Source organism: Chiloscyllium plagiosum, unplaced genomic scaffold (genome assembly GCF_037043375.1).
Source record: "Chiloscyllium plagiosum isolate Xiang-an unplaced genomic scaffold, Cpla_swu_hap1 HiC_scaffold_24, whole genome shotgun sequence".
NCBI classification, from domain to species: Eukaryota; Metazoa; Chordata; class Chondrichthyes; order Orectolobiformes; family Hemiscylliidae; genus Chiloscyllium; species Chiloscyllium plagiosum.
In genome coordinates, this window is record NW_028270162.1 from 72,985,787 (window position 1) to 72,999,156 (window position 13,370).

Sequence of the window (13,370 nt, forward strand, 5' to 3'; positions counted from 1 at the left end):
GAGGTATGTCCGAGGCTGGTACTGTTCAGATTAGACTGTCGAGGCAGGCAAGAGCAAGCCACAGAATAAAGTGGGACGGACCAGTTACCCTGCATTTATTTCAGTGCAAGATGCCTGACAGGTCAGGCAGATGGGCTCAGGGTATGGTTTTGAACATGGCACTGGGATATTATAGCAATTACAGAGGCATCACTCAGGGATGGATAGGACTAGCAGCTTAATATTCCAGGGTGTAGATGCGATAGAAAGGGGGCAACAGTACAGGGGGAGTGGCGTCTTTGATTAGGGATAACATTACAGCTGGGCTTCGGGAGGATATTCCTGGGAGTACATCCAGGCAAGTTACTTGGGTGGTACTGAGAAATAAGAAAGGGATGACCATCTTACTGGGATTGTATTATAGACTCTGTCCCAATAGTCAGCGGGGAATTGAGACACAATTTTACCAGGAGACTTCAGTTATCTGTAAGAATAATATGGATGCAATGATAAGGGGTTTTAATTTTACCAACATAGCCTTGGAGTGCTGTAGTGTTAAGGGTTTGGATGGAAAGGTATTTGTTCAGTGTGTACGAGAACGTTTCAGATTCAGTTTGTAGGATGTACCTACTAGAGAAGGAAAAAAACCTGACCTGTTTTCTTTATTCATTCACAGGATGAGGCTGTCACTGGCTTGGCCAGCATTTATTGCTGCGTTTAACCAGAGGGCAGTTAAGAATCAACCACGTTGCTATAGGTCTGGAGTCACATGCAGACCAGACCAGGTAAGGATGGCATTTTCCTTCCCTAAAGGTCATGAGTGAACCAGATGGGATTTCCCAACAATTGACAATGGATTCATTGTTGTCACAAAATTAATTTTTCCAGATATTTATTGAATTCACGTTCCAAAATCTGCCGTGATGGGATTCAAACCCAGGTCCCCAGAACGTTATCTGTTTCTCGGGATTAACAGTCTAGCGATAATTTCACTCCATTATCACTGCCACTTAGAAAATGAGGCAGGGTGAGTGACTGAGTTATCAGTGGGGCAGCACATCAGCACCAAAGATCTTGTGGCTTAGTGGTTAGCGCTGCTTCCTCAGCACCAGGGACCTGGGTTTGATTCCAGCCTCTGGCGACTGCCTGTGTTCAAGTTGGCACGTTCTCCCCAGTGTCTGTGAGGGTTTCCTTCGGGTGTTCCAGTTTGCTCCCACAGTCCAAAGATGTGTAGGTTAGTTGGATGAATCATGTTAAATTTCCCATAGTGTCCAGATGCAGTAGATGAGGTTTTGGGATGTGCAGAGAAATCTCTGCCTGATGTGAAAAGATCCTTTTCGGGTCTTGGACAGAGGTCAGAGGGAGGTGTGGCCGCATGTTTTACATCTCCCGTGGCGGCAAGGGAGGGTCAAGGGTGTGGAGCATGGGTTGGTGGGAGGGGGTGGGCCTAACGAGGGTGTTGCTGAGGGAATGGTTTCTGTGGAACGCAGATAGGGATGGAGAGGGAAATATGTCTGTGGTGGTGGGATCTGACTTTAGGTAGCAGAAATAGCAGAAATAATGCACTGTATCTGGAGATTAGTGGGGTGGAAGGTGAAGATTGCAGGGTTATAATCTTATTGTGTTTGAAGTGGTGGGATAAAGGTGGAGGTGCAGGAAGTGGAGGGTATGCATTGGAGGGCATTGTTGATCAAGTGAGAGGGAAATTGTGGTCCTTGAAGTAGGAGGCCTTTCTGGGATGTCCTGGGGTGGAATTGCTCCTCCTGGGAGCAGATATGGCAGAGGCAGAGGAATTGGGAGTACAGGATCATGCTTTTATACTTGAAGGAAATCAGGAGAGCAAAAATAAGACATGAAATAGCTTCAGGCACTGGTTTAAGTAGAATCCAAAGAGATTAAACAAATATATCACAGACAAAAGATTAACTGGACCAGAGAATAGGACCCTTTAAAGATCAACAAGGCTGTCTATGGAACCACAGGGGGTGCGAAAGATATGCAAATATTTCATGTCATTTTTACTGGAGAAGTATATGGAAATTCAAGAGTTTGGAGAAATAAACAGAGATAACTTGAAAAGTGTCCATGTTACAGAGGAGGTGGTATTGGATGTCTTAAGTGGCATCAAGGTTGATAAAGTCCTGGGACCTGATCAGGTGTATCCCAGAACTTTCTGGAAATCTAGAAGTGATTGTTGGGCCTCTCCTGAGATATTTGTATCGTTGATAGCGACAGGTGAGGTGCTATTATTTTAAAAAGGTGGTAAGGAAAGGCCATGGAACAAGAGAACAGTGAGCCTGAAGTCAGTGGCAGGCAAGTTTGTTGGAAGGGATTCTGAGGGACAGGATATCCATCTATTAGGAAAGGTAAGGAATGATCAGGGACAGTCAATGTGGCTTTGTACATGCACAATTATGTCTCACTAACTTAACTGAATGTTTTGAAGTGACAAAGAAAATTGATTATGCCAGGCGGTGAATGTTGTTTATGTGGACGTTCAACAAGGTTCCACAAAGCAGATTGGTTAGCAGGGTTAGATAACACGGAATGCAGGGAGAGCAAGCCATTTGGATACAAAACTGACTTGAAGGTAGGAGACAGAGGGTGGTGATGGAGGGTTGCTTTGCGGACTGGAGGCCTGTGGGCAGCAGTGTGTTACAAGGATCGATATTGGGTCCTTAAATAATTGACTTGGATGTGAATGTGTAAGGTATGGTCAGTAGGTTTACAGAAGGCACCAAAATTGGAGGTGTAGTGGACAGTGAAGAAGGTTAGTTCAGAATGCAACAGGATCTTGATCAGATGGGCCAATGGTGCAGATGGAGTTCAATTTAGACAAATGTGAGCTGTTGGATTTCGGAAAGGCAAATCTGGGCAGGACTTATACACTTAAAGTCCTGGGGAGTGTTGCTGAACAAAGAGACATTGGAGTGCAGGTTCATAGTTCCTTGAAAGTCGAGTCACAGGTAGGCGGGTAGTGAATGCAGTGTTTGGTACATTCCCCGTTATTGGTCAATGCATTGAATGCAGCTGTTGTGACGTCATATTGTGGTTGTACAGGACATTGATTAATGCTCTTCTGGGATTCTGTTTTCAGTTCCAATCTCCCTGTTCTCGGAATGATGTTGTGAAACTTCAAAGGTTTCAGACAAGGTTTGCAAGGACTTTGCCAGGGTTGGACGGGTTGAGCTATTGGGAAATGCTGAATAGGTTGGGACTATTTTCCCTGGAGAGTTAGAGACTGAGAGGTGACCTGATAAATGTTTATAAAATCATGATGGACCTGGATAAGGTGAGCAGTCAGGGACTTTTTCCCAGGTTCTGTGGGTTCAGAACTAGAGGACACAGGCTTAAGATGAGAGGGAAAAGATTTAAAAGGGATCTTAGGGCATCTTTTTCTCAATGAACAGAGTTATCAGAATCTGGAACATTCCACCTGAAAAGGTGCTAGGATTTGAGTCCATAAGGAGTTTACAGGTTAACATTATGAATTGGGTGATTGGGACTAAATCTGACAGTTCCTACAAAGAAATGAAGTGCAATTTGGATCAATCTATGCTCCCTCTCAGGCCAAAAAAGACCCTGAGCTCCCGGTTGCCTGCCACTTTAACACACGAGCGTGTTCCCTGGCCAATATCTGTCTCATGCTTAGGTGCAGTTTTCCAGTGAAGCTTGTTGCAAGCTGGCAGAACACTCCAGAACATACCAAATGGACCATATTTCAAGGACTGCAATTTCCCCCCACATGTGGTCAACCCCAATGCCCTCCAGTGTATCTCCTCCACTTCTGACACCACAGCCCTTGAACCCCACCCCTCCAACCCTTAACTCACACACATTGTTATCACATTGCCTGCCATTACACACTACCCACGATTAACCACTAATTGTCTCCTTTGACAGCTATCCCCCACCTACATCACTCAACGATTGGAGCTGCCAAGGACACAAACCTCTGGAATATCCTCCCTAACACCCTCTGTCCTCCGTTAAGATTGTTGGGCCTCTCCTGAGATATTTGTATCATTGATAGCGACAGGTGAGGTGCTATTATTTTTGAAAAGGTGGTAAGGAAAGGCCATGGAACAAGAGAACAGTGAGCCTGAAGTCAGTGGCAGGCAAGTTGTTGGAAGGGATTCTAAAGGACAGGATATACGTGTATTTGGAATTGATTAGGGAGAGTTAAAGTGGCTTTGTGCAAAATCGTGTCTCACTAACTTGAGTGTGTTTTGTTTCTTGAAGAAGTGACAAAGACAATTGATGATGGCAGCCTGTGAACGTTGTCTACATGGGAATTGAACAAGGTTCCACAAAGCAGACTGGTTAGCAAGGTTAGATAACATGGAATGCTGGGAGAACGAGCCATTTAGATACAAAACTGTCTTGAAGGTAGGAGACAGAGTGGTGATGTAGGGTTGCTTTGTGGACTGGAGGCCTGTGAGCAGCAGTGTGCTGCAGCAATGGATATTGGGGCCTTCAACAAATGACTTGGATGTGAATATATGAGATATGGTCAGAAGGCACTAAAATTGGAGGTGGAGTGGGCAGTATAGAAAGTTAGTTCAGAATACAACAGGATTTTGTTCAGATGGGCCATTGGAACGAAAAATGGCAGACTGAGTTCAATTTAGATAAATGTGAGCTATTGTATTTTGGAAAGGCAAATCAGGACAGGACTTATGCACTTAATGGTAAAGTCCTGGGGAGTGTTGCTGAACAAAGAGACCTTGGAGTTCAGGTTCATTGTTCCTTGAAAGTAGAGTCGCAGGTAGGCAGACAAGTGAAGGTGGTGTACAGTATGCTTATATTTATTAGTCAATGCATTGAATACGGAAGCTGGGACGTCATATTGTGGCTTCACAGGACATTGATTAAGCCATTACAGGAATTCTGCTTTCAGTTCAAATATCCCTGTTTTTGGAAGGATGTTATGAAATTTGAAAGGAGTCAGACAAGATTTGCAAAAACATTGCCAGGGTTGAAGGATTTGGGCTACTGGGAGAGACTGGGGCTATTTTCCCTGAAGAGTCAAAGACAGAGGTGACTTTATGGAGATTTATAAATCGTGAGGGGCATAGATACGGTGAACAGCCAGGGTCTTTCCCCCCCAGGTGAGGTGGGTCCAAAACAAGAGCACATGGGCTTAAGTTGAGAGGGCAAAGATTTAAAAGGGATCTAAGGGGCAACGTTTTCAAGCAGAGTGTGGTGTGTGTTTGTGGAATAAGCTGCCAGATGAAGTAGTGGAGACTGATACAATTACAACATTTGAAAGGCATCCGTGAATGGGATGGGTTTTGAGGGATAGGGCCCAATAGCTGGCAAATGGGACTCCAGTAGTTTAGGATCCCGAGTCGGCATGAAAGAATTGGACCGAAGGTCTGTTTCTGTGCTGTCCATCTCTATGACACTAATAAATTAAGATGCGTTCCTCTTTTGTGGAGAGCTAGCAGAAGCACAGATAATTGTCCTTGGAGCTGAGACGGTTAAGCAGTGATTTGGACCAGGTGCAGATTTGTTTCCAAACAATTAATTTGCAGAGAGAGAGGAATTGTTAGCACGATCACAATTTTTCGTAACTACTTTCAGGTAACTGGCAAATAATGCAGAGTGAAAATGGGAACATTATTTCACTCAGTAAGTTCTGCGCACCTGGAATAGGCTGAACGGCAGCTGGACACAGATTCAGCAGGTGTTCTCAAACAGATTTATAATTTTACCTTTTAAGGAAAGACTTAGTGGGCTTTGGGCAAGTGAGAGGGGAGTTGGGACAGATTTGCAGCATCTCCAGAGGGAGAGAGTACAGTCCCAATGGGCTGAATAGCCCCCAGCCCCTGTGCTCTGTGATACTGCCCCATTCACTGTGAATGATGAACCTCATCACAGGGCAGGGAGAGAGAGGATCCCACCACTTACCTCACAATGGGGCCCGGCTGATTGATCTCAAACAAGTACACTGTTTCGGAAAGCGTCGGAGGTCACACTCTCAGGGGCATATCGCACTGACAAGCAAGGTACTGGTATAGAGACTGGCTCCAATGTAATGTGAGATATATGAGGTTCCTGGTGATCGATGGTGACAGGGGATTCGCTGGTATAGGGCACAGACTGCCGTTTCTGCAGCTGACAGTGAGACATCAGAATGGGTGGTACCTCCCTGGTGCCAGGGACAAGGATGTCTCTGAGAGGGAGCAGAGTATTCTCAAAAGGGAGTATGATCAGTGGGAGCTCATTGTACATTAGTACCAATGACAACGGAAGAGGAAAGGATGAGGTCCTGACGATAGAATATAGCAAATTGTCCTGGAGGATAAAAAGTAGGTCTTCGTGGGTAGCAATATCTGGATTACTCTTTGTGCCACATGCTAGTGAGAGTAGGAACAGCAGGATAGAGCAGATGAATGTGTGGCTAAGGATCTGGTGCAGGGGAGAAGGATTGCCATGTTTGGATCATTGGAATCTCTGCTGGGCTAGAATTGACGTGCATAAGTAGGATGGATTGTACCTGAATTGGAAGGTGTCTAATATCCAGGCAGGGAGATTTGCTAGTGCTACTCAGGAGGCATTAAACCAGTGAGGGAGTGGGGGGTAAACCTAAAGAGATAGTGAGAGAAGAGGTATGTCTGAGCCTGGTACAGTTGAGAAGTTAGACAGTCAAGGCAGGCAAGGGCAAGGCACAGAACGAGGTGGGACAGAGCTGTTTCACTGCATTTATTTCAGTGCAAGAGGCCCGTCAGGGAAGGCAGATGAGCTGAGGGTATGGTTTTGAACATGGGACTGGGATATCATGGATATTACAGAAACGTGGCTCAGGGATGGATAGGACTGGCAGCTTAATGTTCTAGGGTGCAATGGGAAGGATAGAAAGGGGGACGAGAGGAGGCAGAATGGCGTTTTGGATTAGGGATACCTTTATGGTTGTGCTCAGGGAGGATATTGGGAGTATTTCCAGTGAAGTTACTTGGATAGAATTGGGAAATAAGAAAGGGATGATCACCTTGTTGTGGTTAACTGCTTGGGTTTCGTCTGGTTGCTCTGGTTTCCTCCCACTGTCCAAAGATGTGTAGGATGGGTGGGTTATCCAGGCTGAATTGCCCATAGTGGTCAGGGATGTGCTGGCCAGGTGGATTGCTCATTGGAATTGCAACGTTATAGGGGTAGGGTAGAAGGCTCTGATGTTCAGTGTGGATGTGATGGGCTGAATGGCCCGCTTCCACGCTGTCTGGATTCTCTGATAATTCTACTAGCTTTAAAATAGTTACAGAAAATAATAGACCAGATCTAATAGGTAGCCTTCTAAATTGGACAATTTCGATGGCACAAGGTAAGAACTTGCAAAATTTGTTTGCGGGAGGTTATTTCCAGGGAAAGAGATGGCTGGACAAAAGAGTAACCAGGCAGAGAATAGCAACCCTCAAAAATCAGTAAGGCTGTCTATGGAACCGCAGGCGGTGGGAGAGATTCTGTAAGTATTTCACATCAGTTTTTCCTGAAAAATGATATGGAAGCTAGAGAGTTTGGAGAAATAAATAGCGATAATTTGGCAATTGTTCATATTTCAGTGGAGGAGCTACTGGATGTCTTAAAAAGCAGAAAGGTGGATAAATCCCAGGAATCTGAGCAGGTGTATCCCAGAACTTTGTGGGAAGCCAGCGAAGTGATTGCTGGGCCCCTCGCTGAGATATTTGTATCATCAATTGCCACAGACAAGGTACTGGAAGATGGGTGCCATTATTTGAGAAAGTTAAAAATCACACACCAGGTTATAGTCAAACAGGTTTATTTGGAAGTGTGCTTCCAATTAAACCGGTTGGACTATAACCTGGTGTTGTGTGATTTCTAACTTTGTACACCCCAGTCCAACACTGGCATCTCCAAATCATTATTTGAGAAAGGCAGTAAGGAAAATCCAGGGAACTATAGACCGGTGAGTCTGAAGTCAGTGGCAGGCAAGTTGTTGGAAGGGATTCTCAGGGACAGAATTTATATGTCATTGGAAAGGCAAGAAAAGATTAGGGATAGTCAGCATGGCTTTGTGCATGGAAGTCATTAACTTGGACTTGAGAAAGACACAAGGTTCCACATAACAGGCTGGTTAGCAAGTTCAACACCATAGAATACAGGCGGAGCTAGCTATTTGGATACAAAATTGGCTGGAAGATCAAAGAGTCATAGATGTACAACACAGAAGCAGAGACCCTTCGGTCCAACCAGTACATGCTGACTAGATATCCCAACGCAATGTAGTCCCACCTGCCTGCACCCGGCCCTTATCCTTCCTATTCATATACCCAATAAGATGCCTTATAAATGTTGCATTCGTCCAACCTCCTCCACTTCCTCAGGCAGCTCATTCCATACACGTATCACCCTCTGTGAAAACGTTGCCCCACAAGTCTCTTTAAAGTCTTTCCCCTCTCACCCTAAACCTATGCCCTCTCGTGCTGGGATCCACCACCCCAGGGAAGAGACTTTGTCTATTTATCCTATCCATGCCCCTCATGATTTTATGTACCTCTATAAGCTCACCTCGCAGCTTCCGACGCTCCAGGGAAAATAGCCCCAGTCTATTCAAAATCTATTCAACCCCCAGCTGAGCTCAAATCCTCCAATCCTGGTAACTTTCTTGTAAATCTTTTCTGAACCCTTTCAAGTTTCACAACATCCTTCCGATAGGAAGGAGACCAGATTTGTACGCAATATTCCAATAGTGGCCTCACCAATGCCCTGTACAGCCACAACATGACCTCCCAACTCCTATACTTAATGTTCTAACCATATGCCGCCTTCACTATCCTATCTACCTGTGGCTACACTTTCAAGGAGCTATGAACCCGCACTCCAAGGTCTCTTTGTTCAGTAACACTCCTCAGGACCTTACCATTAAGTGTATAAGTCCTGCTAAGATTTGATTTCCCCAAATGCCACTCCTCAGCTCATTCACTCATCTGATCAAGATCCCGTTGTACTCTGAGGTAATTGTTTTCACTGTCCACTACACCTCCAACTTTGGTGTCATCTCACTAACTATGCCTGCTATGTTCACATCCAAGTCATTCATATAAATGACGAAAAGTAGTGGATCCAGCACTGACCCTTGTGGCACTCCACTGGTCACAGGCCTCCAGTCTGAAAAACAACCCTCCACCACCACCCTCTGTCTTCTGCCTTTGAGCCAGTTCTGGATCCCAATTGGCTAGTTCTCCCTGTATTCCATGAGCTCTAACCTTGCTGAGCAGTCAGTGTCTTGGTGGAGGGTGCTTTTAGGACTGGAAGCCTGTGGTGAGCAAAATGCTGTCAGGCTGGGTGTTGGGTCCACTGCTTTTTGTCATTTATATCAGTGATTTCCATGTGAATATAGGAGCTATGGTTAGTAGGTTTACAGTAGACACCAAAATTTGAGGTGCAGTGGACAGTAAAGTTACCTCAGAGTACAATGAGACTCCGATCAAATGGGCTGAGGAGTGGCAGATGAAGTTTAATTTTGATAAATGTGAGGTTCTGCATTTTGGAAAAACAAATCAGGGCCGGACTTCTACACTTAATGGGAAGGTCCTGGGCAGTGTTGCTGAACTAAGAGATCTTGGAGTGCAGGTTCACAGTTCCTTGAAAGTGGAATCATAGATAGGCAGGGTAGTGAAGAAGGTGTTTAGTATTCTTGCCTTTATCGGTCAGTGCATTGAGTACAGGAGTTGTGACGTCATTTTGCGGCTGTACAGGACATTGATTCAGTCACTTCTGGAATTCTGTTTTCAGTCCTGGTCTCCCCACTATCGGAATGATATTGTGAAACTTGAAAGGATTCAGAAAAGATGTGCAAAGATGTTGCCAGGGTTGAGGGATTGAGCTATAGGGAGAGGCTGAATAGACTGAGGCTGTTTTCACTGGAGAATCTGATGCTGAGGGGTGACCATAGAGGTTGATAAAATCGTGAGGGGCATGGATAAGGTTAACAGTTAGGGTCTTATTCCTGTTTAGGTGAGTCCAAAACTAGAAAGCACAGGCGTGAGGGAAAAGATTGAAAAGGGATATTAGGGGCAAAGTTTCAAGCTGAACTTGATACGTGTATGGAATAAGCTGCCAGAGAAAGTATGGACGCTGGTATAGTTACAACATTTAAAACGCATCTCATTGGATATGTGATTGGGAAAGGTTTAGAAGGCTATGGGCCAAGTGCTGGCATATGGGACGAGATTAATTTAGGATATCTGGTCGGCATGGACAATTTGGACAAAAGGGTTTGTTTCTGTGTTGTACATCTCTACGACACTAATAAATTGAAATTAAGATGGGTTTCTCTTTTATGGAGAGTTAGCAGAAGGTCAGACAATTCTCCTTGGAGCTGAGAAGGTTAAGCAGTGATTTCGACCAGTAGTTGATTTGTTTCCAGGATATTTCATTTATAGAGAGACAGAGTGAGAAATTTTTAACGTCACAATTTTTAGTAACTACTTTCAGGTAACTGGCAAATTATGCAGGTTAAAAATGTGAAGATTATTTTACTCACTAAGTTCTGAGAATCTGGAACAGTTTGAAAGACAGCTGAATGCAGATTCAGTAGCTATTGTCAAAACAAATTTGAAATTTAACTTTTTAAGGAAGGATTTGGAAGGCTATGTCCAAATAGGAGTTGAGTTGGAACTGACTGGTACCATCTCCAGAGGGAGAGAGTACAGCCTCAATGGGCTGAATAGCTCCCAGCCCCTGTGCTCTGTGATACTGCCTCATTCACTGTGAATGATGAAGCTCATCACAGGACAGAACTGTAGAGATGTACAGCATGAAAATACACCCTTTGGTTAAACTGGTCCATGCTGACCAGATATCCCAACCTAATCTAAGTTCCATTTGCCAAAACTTGGCTCATATCACTCTGCACCCTTCCTATTCATATACCCATCCAGATGCCAAATGGTATAATTGTACCAACATCCTCCACTTCCCGACAGAAGATTCCATACACGCACCAACCTCTGTGGGAAAAAAAATTGCCCCTCTGATCCATTTTAAATTCTTCCCCTCTCATGTTAAACCTATGCTCTCTCATTCTGGACTCACCCACCCCAGGGAAACGACCTTGTCTATTTATCCTACCCATGCCCCTCATGATTTTATAAACCTCTGAGGTCACCCCTCAGCCTCTGATGCACCTGGAGGATCCCACCACTCAGGTCACAATGGGGCCTGGCTGATTGACACAGCTTCAGACCAATCGGAGAGTTGGCATGATCCTCCAGCCAATGGGAGTGAATGAGGGGTGGGTCCAGCAGGCCAACACATGACCATCAGCTTTGCAGGCGCAGTGTCACTGTGAGGGAGGACTCAGTGAGTGTGAAGGGAGTGGGAGAGAATGCAGAGACAGGGAGAGAGATGGAGTTAGTGTGGAATGGGAGGGTTGATAAACACTGTTTCAGTCTGCTAGAACTGAATTAGATTCTCCGGGTAAATCGAAAGAACTGTGGATGCTGTAAATCACACACAACAACTGAAAGTACTGGAAAAGCTCAGCAGATCTGGCAGCATCTGTGAAGTGAAATCGGTTCGCATTTTGGATTCGGTGACATCCTCAGGAACTGATGCTACTGAGAAAAAAATGTTGGTTTTTATGCAGAAGGTAGGGGTTAAGGAGTAAATGATAGGGGGGGATAGAGTCCAAAGAGAGAGATAGGAGCAGTTGGACAAAGGAGTGGATAACGATCTGAGGGGGAGGGTGAATAGCTGTTTATGGGGACTGTTAGTGGCTAACCATAGGTAGTGTGTAATGCCAGGCTATGTAATAACAAGGCCTGGTGTGTGGGGTAAGGGGCAAAGACACTAGGACGTGGGAGAGTTCAGGACCTAAAATTATTGAATTTGATGTTGAAGCCAGAGGATTGTAGGGTCCCCGACTGGGAGATGAGGCGTTGTTCTTCCAGCTTGTGTTAAAGTGTGGCGCTGGAAAAACACAGCAGGTCAGGCAGCATCCAAGGAGCAGGAGAATTGACATATTGGGCATGTAAGCACTTCATCAGAAATGTGGGAGTTGGGGGAAGAGGGCTGTGAGATAAATAGGGAGGGGTGTTTGGGGTTGGGAGGAAGGGAGCTACGAAGAGACTAGGTAGATGTAGATGGGGTAGTGGTGAGAGGGTGGAATGGATAATTGGGAAGGAAGATGGAGAGGTGGGACAGTTCAGGAGGCCAGTGCCGAGTTGGAGGGTTGAATCTGTGATGAGGTGGGGGAGAGGAGATGAGGAAACCTTGATGCCGTGTGGTTGAAAGGTTCCAAGGTAGAAGATGAGGTGTTCTTCCTCCAGGCGTCGGGTGGCTTGGATTTGGGGGTGGAGGACACCCAGGACTTGCATGTCCTTGGCAGCGTGGCGGCGGAGGGGATGTAGCTGAAGTGGTCGGCCAAAAGGTGGTGGGGTTGGTTGGTGCATGTGCCCCAGAAATATTCCCTGAAATATTCCACAAGTTGGCGTCCTGACTCCCCAGTGCAGAGGAGACCACATTGAGAGCAAAGGACACAATAGTTGAGGTGTTTGGGTGGGCAGGGAATTCTCTGCTGGATGTGGGAGGATCCTTTGGGCCTTGGATGGAGGTGAGGGGAAGGTGTGGGCACAGGTTTTACACCACTTGCAGTGGCAAGCGAAGGTGCTGGGAGTGTAGGATGGGTTGGTGGGGAGCTTGGACCTAATGAGGAAGTCACAGAGGGAATGGTCTCTGTGGAATGCTGAAAGGGGAGGGGAGGGAAATATATCTCTGGTGGGGTCTGATTGTAGGTGATGGAAATGGCAGAGGATGATGTGTTGTATCTGGGTGGAAGGTGAGGAGTGGGGGGATCCCATCCTTGTTGGGGTTGGAAGGGTGGGGTTCAAAGGCAGTGGTGTGAGAAGCGGAGGAGATACACTGGAGGCCATTGTTGACCACATGGGAGGGGAAATTGCAGTCCTTGAAATAGGAGGCCATTTGGTATGTTCTGGAGTGTTCTGCCAGTTTGTATCAAGCTTCACTGGAACACTGCAGTAAGCATGAGACAGAGATGTTGGACAGGGAACAGTCTTGTGTGTTAAAGTGACAGGCAACTTGAAGCTCCGGGACCTTTTTGCAGCCACAATGTAACTCATCAGTCACCATTTCCACCACCGCCACTCAGATGCTACCAGGTTCCTGTCTCCTCCACTAACAGCTTTCCACCCTTCCACCAGATCGTTATTCACTCCTTTGTCTTTCCAAATGTTCCTGTCTCTCTTTGCACTCTATCCCCACCTATTATTTACCCTTTAACCCCTATCTCCTGTAGTCCAAAGATGTGCAGGTTCAGTGAATTGGCCCAGCTAAATTTCCCGTAGTGTTCAGGGATGTGCATTAGTCCGGGGAAATGGAGAGTAATAGGGAGGGGAGTGGGTCTGGGTGGG

At 45.7% G+C, this 13,370-nt stretch overlaps 1 long non-coding RNA gene across 2 annotated transcripts in view; it reads left to right on the forward strand.

Moving 5' to 3' along the window:
* The window catches only part of LOC148145791 (uncharacterized), a 49,884-nt gene that overhangs the window by 22,359 nt on the left and 14,155 nt on the right, over nucleotides 1–13,370 (forward strand). For both annotated transcript variants that reach the window (XR_015761317.1, XR_015761318.1), the window contains one exon: nucleotides 656–764. This is a non-coding gene — a long non-coding RNA (uncharacterized LOC148145791). The remainder of the gene's footprint in view (nucleotides 1–655; nucleotides 765–13,370) is intronic.